This window comes from Poecilia reticulata, linkage group LG3 (assembly GCF_000633615.1).
Source record: "Poecilia reticulata strain Guanapo linkage group LG3, Guppy_female_1.0+MT, whole genome shotgun sequence".
NCBI lineage: Eukaryota > Metazoa > Chordata > Actinopteri > Cyprinodontiformes > Poeciliidae > Poecilia > Poecilia reticulata.
In genome coordinates, this window is record NC_024333.1 from 1,227,962 (window position 1) to 1,234,054 (window position 6,093).

At 38.5% G+C, this 6,093-nt stretch overlaps 1 long non-coding RNA gene across 1 annotated transcript; it reads right to left on the minus strand.

The window, feature by feature from the left end:
* Nucleotides 1–2,987: 2,987 nt before the first annotated feature.
* On the minus strand, nucleotides 2,988–4,705 carry LOC103462252 (uncharacterized). The gene is made up of 3 exons (XR_533311.2): nucleotides 4,533–4,705; nucleotides 3,998–4,179; nucleotides 2,988–3,519 (listed from the first exon to the last, which is right to left on the minus strand). It is a non-coding gene; the product is annotated as an uncharacterized LOC103462252 (long non-coding RNA).
* Between the last annotated feature and the right edge of the window lie 1,388 nt (nucleotides 4,706–6,093).

Sequence of the window (6,093 nt, forward strand, 5' to 3'; positions counted from 1 at the left end):
CTGTAATGACACTTAATGACATCTTCATAACTGTTGTACTTGTGTCACTTTACTTGAGGTAATTTACTTGAGGTAATAGTTAATATTAATGACACCATAATGACACTTAATGACTTTGTCATAACTGTCTTTACTTGTTTCACTTTACTTGCGGTAAAAGTTAATATTAATGACACTTATTGACATCTTCTAAACTGTTACTTGTCTCACTTTACTTAATGACACTTAATGACATTTTCATAAATGTTGCTACTTGTTCCACTTTACTTGAGGTAAGAGATAATATTAATGACGCTGTGATAACACTTAATGACATATTCATAACTGGTGCTACTTGTTCAACTTTAGTTGATGTAAAAGAAATTGTTAATGAGTGTTAAATCATTTGACAGTGTAATAAAGCTTAATAAAATCTTTATTGCTTGTCCTACTTTTTTTGCTTTATTTCAGGGAGTGGAAATATTAATCATTGTTTTGTTAAAGTTTTTGCTAGTGTGACAAATTTATGTTAGATCATGATTTCTTGGTTAATGAGAAGTTGTCATAACGAAAACAATTTTGTCGAGGGTAATGACAAGTTGTCATAACGAAGACATTTTTGGTGAAGTTAATGACAAGTTGTCATAATGAAGACATTTTGTCTAGAATAATGTCAAGTTGTCATAACGAAGACATTTTGTATAATGTCAACTTTGTATTAAAAGTGTCATGATTTACCGAATGACACTTTATGACAACAGTCATAAATATTCATGAAGACTTATTGGTGGTCATGACAGGTCTTATGTCATGTTTATGACAGTGTCATGACAGTCTTATTCACCCCCTTTCAAATAAAGTGTTACCGTATTTACTTGTTTTTCTTCTTTTGGAGTCAAAGGATGACGTCACATCTCGGTAGGTCCATCTTTATATGCAGTCAATGTGTTATCCTTTTTATCTCCTTACTTGTCTTAAACTGGTGGAAATGGCATGCTTTTAAAAAGCGATGCTTGTAAAGTGATGGGGAAATGTGATTTCAAGGCATTAGCTGTACATGTGTATGCCCAGAGTAGCTGTAGGAAAAGGAGATGTTGCTTTAACTGTTATTTTCTTCCTGCTCAGGGCAAAAAGTGGGGAGGCCCTGGGGGCCCGAAGCCTCAGGAAACGTATGGATATCTCTTAAAAGGCTGTTTCACTCCAGCTGTAATGGAGTGTGGACAATGGAAAAGCTGTATTTGTAGCATTAAAGTTCACTTCATGATCACTTAACTGTGCAGACCAGAACCGACAGAGACAGAACGGATATCCTGTAGCTGTTCTACACTGTGTTTAAAGTACACACTTTACAGTAAAGTCTAAGCACACTTCTTTTATTATCACATATGCTATGATTATCACAGTAAGAACTTGGTTTAACATGTATAGTTACTTATGCAGCTGCAAATGATCTAGATATTGATATAGCAGTTATTACCTTTACCCTAAATTTTCACAGAAATGAAACTTTCACAATAGGTTTTTCTCATAATTTTTTCAGACACAATATTCTATTTTTCAGAGAATATTCTTAAAATGTCTTAAAAATATGATTTAGGTGTCTCCTTGTTACCACACATCTGATGTGTCATAACTTTCTCCAGCAGAAACAAACTTCAATCTTTGGACCTAAACAGGAACAATCTAGAGTTGACACACAGCTTCAATTGTAGCAGCTATAAACTAGAGATCAGGTCTGAGACCTGGCTGTAGTGACGGACTCTGACCTTAACCTTCAGAGCCACATAAAGACAGTTACAAAGTCGGCCTTTTATCACCTGAAGAACATTTACAGGACCTACAAGGTTTGGTTTATTTAGAAAAGTGTGAATGCGCAATCAAACTCTAATGCGGACCAAAAGAACGCAGAGAGAGGTAAAAAGAAGAATATAAATGGTTTAAAGTTGTTTTTCTCTTGTTTATCAGCATTATTTTCCCTTTGATGTGGTACAATGCAGCCTCGGTCATTTTTAAACCTTAAATAAACAACAAAAAACAAACCAATTGCCTAATTTGTTTGTAGAAGTTGGTGATATCCATAATAATCATCAAATAGGATGAAATATTTTATAAAGTACAGGAGCCATGGTTTGTTAAATTGTAAGAAACTTTAATAAAGACACAATCAGAAGAAAACATGCCAGGAGTATTTATGATGGGATGCATTAAAATACATCCCAGTTTCTAGTATTGTTTTTAACACTATTAGGATTTATCGTACTAATATAAAAGACTATTTTGTGAAATATATTCAATATGTGCAACATAATATGACTATCACAGTAAGAACTGTGATAAGATTTCATAGATCTTATTGTCCTGATTATTTACATCGGTGAAGCCGGCTACTGTGTTCTGCTGCTGCCTCATGAAATGACGGTTGAGGTGAAACTGTAGCTCCTAAATGTGAAGTTCAGTTTACATTTCCTGAGTGTTGACAGTCAGGTCAGGGGTGGTAGGGGGTTAATGCAAAGTAATGTAAATGAACGCCGTTTGTGAACACGTCAAGGTTTCAAAGCAGGTATGGGGAAGACTTTAAAAGTGTTTTCTCTGAATTTTAGAATCCAGAGTCCTTACACTGAAATGACGGTCTTGAGCATCTTCATGACTTTCTTGATTTCTTGGTTTGACATCACTGGAAAGCTTAGAATCTATACTTTTAGAATCTGTAAATAACTCAGATCGCCCCTGAGTTAACTTGTTCCCACTGTTGCTGTGGTCTGTCACATGTAAGAACGTTGTTAAAACATGTGATTACGTTTTAGGAGATTTTTTTTGTACATTGTGTTTTAGACATGATTTGGAGCAGCCTCTATTGTTACCTCATCAACTTGTTCTTAAGAAAGTCAGTATGTGTCTTTAGTGAATTACCTAACATTTAACCACTTGTATTGTCTACTGTGCTTATTTACGTGCTCCTTGTCTAAGAATATTATCGTAAGAAGCATTAAACGTTTAGTTGTCCTAAATCCACATGATTTAGTCATGCATGTGTGATATGTTGGTGACTTCCACCCAGTTCGGTTTATTTAGAGGTACTGAATAGCCCCAGCTATGCCAGACACCAACTTTGATATATTATTTTTCAGACTTCTTTGATTTCTCTGCTGAGCCACCTCCTCATGTCTCCTCACATGTTGTTCTTGGCACCACATTCAAAAGTCTCTGAGCCTTTCTGCGGTCCCCTCAGAAAGAAGAGGGACATCAAAAGGTTTTCGCAGGGCTCTGTTGACATATACATTGCTGAACCTTTCTTGTCTCCGAGACACAGAGTGGATTCGCCACATGGAAGGACCAGTAAGGGTGGTGGATGCCTCAGACCCCCATTTGGCCCCTTTGTGTGTAAAAGGAGGCTAAGCACTCTCTCCTCTTCCAAGTCAAAGGGCCTGAAGGTTAAAGCTTAGCTACTGATCCCATTCCAGCTGCCACATTCCTCCTCTGCTTCCTCTTCCTCATACCATTTTTTGTCCTTCTATGGCGCTCTGTTCCTTCATTCTGAGCCTGTCACACATAAGGGCAGCAGTCAGTACAACAAAGACTTGATATTTCATCTCTAAACATTTTGTTTGCATAAAAGAATAGCCTAAGACGGCAGGGTGGTGCAGAGGTCAGGGTGTAATGGGGTGGAAAATAATTTCCTGTTCATCTGTGTGTTATTGCGCTTTAAGGAATATCACACACCCTAAATATCATCTGTCATGTTCAGGTTCATAACAGCCCCTTGTTTTTAACAGAAGCAGAGGTGATAAACATATGCATATGGGCTTTTGATTACATATGTCTCTTTAATAGGTCTAAATGCATCTAGCTGTTCAATTGTGGCTCTGCAAAGCATCCTGTGATAATAGAGCTGGCAGCAAACAGGAAAATCACCAGAACGGGGAGAGGAGGAGGGGTCATAAATGGTGGTAAGCAATGAAGGGGCATTGCATGTGTGTGGCTTCCATGCACATATATTCACATGGGTGTGTATACATACGTGTTTGTATGCAAGAGCCTCCCTCTGTGTCTCTGGGCCCTTCGGTTACCAGGGAAATGGATGTGTTGGCCTCATCAGAGTCTCCAGCTGGTGGAAAGGCTTCGGAAGCGACGCCTTGGCAGTCGCCCGGTCAGGGGGGAGTTTGCATCTGTGCTGCCTTGGCGCAGGATGGCATCGGGGTTCTGTTGGATGAAAATGGATGGAAGTGAAATGGGTGGCAAGGAGGGTAGTCGGGTGGGGGGCCGGGGGAAAAGTGTGTGTCTGTGTGTGCCTGGGTTCAGGTGTGTATGCGACTAAAGCTTAAGGCACTGACACTTATTTATTTATTTATTTTTAAAGCAGCGTCTCATTTATTTAAGACATACTTAAAAGTATTTATTTCACTTCAATTGTAATTTTTCTACAAACAATAACTTTGATGGTGTTTATTGAAATTTTATGTGATAGATATAAAAAAAATGTCATGAATGGAAAGGCAAAGGAAATGATAAATGGTTTTCAGTGCCACTATTCATGGTGGAAATGAACAACCAACCATCCAGAACACTCTGTGGTGAAACATTTGGCGGTGGCAGCATCATGCTGTAGAGACGCTTTTCTTCAGCAGGGATAATGAAGTCTGCCAGGTTCTCCTTCCAACTGCAAAGGAGTGCTTTAGATGAAAGCATGTTCATGGGTCAGAACGGTCCAGTCAAAGTCCAGAGGTAAATCCAATCCAGAACCTGTAGCAAGAAAGACACAAAAACAGACATTTACGAAGCTCTTCATCAAACCTGACTGAGTGTTAGTTATTATGCTAAGAAGAATGGGCTAACTCAGTCTCTAGATATGCAGAGGTGTAAGAGACAAACACCAAAATAATTCAAGGTTGGTGGTTCTACGGCTGCTGCTCAGGTGGGCTGAGTACAATCACTTTTCAACTCTTTGTTAGTAAATAAATGTAATCAAAAAACCATGTATCATCTTCCCCTCACTTCACAATTTTGCACTACTTTGTGTTGGTTTGACATAGAAATCCTTTGAAATGCATTTAAATATATGTGAAAAATGTGGAAATGTTAAAGAGATTCGGATACTAGTATCAAACTGAAAAGAATTTTATTAGCACAAATATTTGCTGACCTTCAGGGACAAATGTCTTTCAATAAACCTGATCACAAACATTTGGGGGACATGATATCTATCCTAGTCTGAACCTTGACCTCTTGTGAAAGAGTTCTTTTGGTCACATGTGAAGTCACATGACCAGGCACTGCTACAACACATACACGCTACCACCTGTCAAGTTGCAAAGGGAATGACAATCTGAAAACAGTTGTAGCCCTAATTAAGTGTCTCTGATGCTGCTGAATGCTGAGTAAGTGTTGCTCAATGTTCTGGTTGTAGGTGTAGCCGTGTGTGTTTCTACAGATCTGCCACCCAATCATCAGCATTCTTGTAATTACACGATGCGAGAAATGATAGTCAACTGCAGGAGTAAGACCCCAGGTCACTCAGGAACACATCAATATTTGTTAGCAGAGTGTAAACTGAAGTATGGACAGTAGAAAAAAACATAACTTTTTAGAGTTCAGTCCCACATTATTTAACCCTTTACATCTTCAAATTGGGCCTCTGTCTCTTTAAGAAACTGTTGCTCTGTTTGATGCTTGGAATTCAGAAAATAATCACAAGATCCTATAATAAGCCTTTAACAATGTTTTTAACCAGTGTTGCACAGAGAAGTAGCTCCTGTAATGAACACAGCAGATCCAGCAGGTGTTTGCTAATTGCTGCTGGATAGTCTGAAGGAGCAGAATGGAGTAGAGAGACATTAACTCTGTAATTCAGAAGCTCCAAGCAGGAGCTGTGCCTCACAGCTGTGCCTAGGTCCATCCAGGCATTCTGTACCTGAATGGTTGCCATGGGAGAATAAAGGATTTCTCACACATGCATGAAAGAATCAAGGAAACATTCCATGTATGTTTATGATGAAGGAATAACAATATAATATTCTCATCATTAGGGTTCCAAACAACTCAGCAGCTGGTCTGTTGATGAAGAGACAGTGATTTCTTCTTTAAGAGGAAGATTGATCTGAACAGGACCAGTCATCC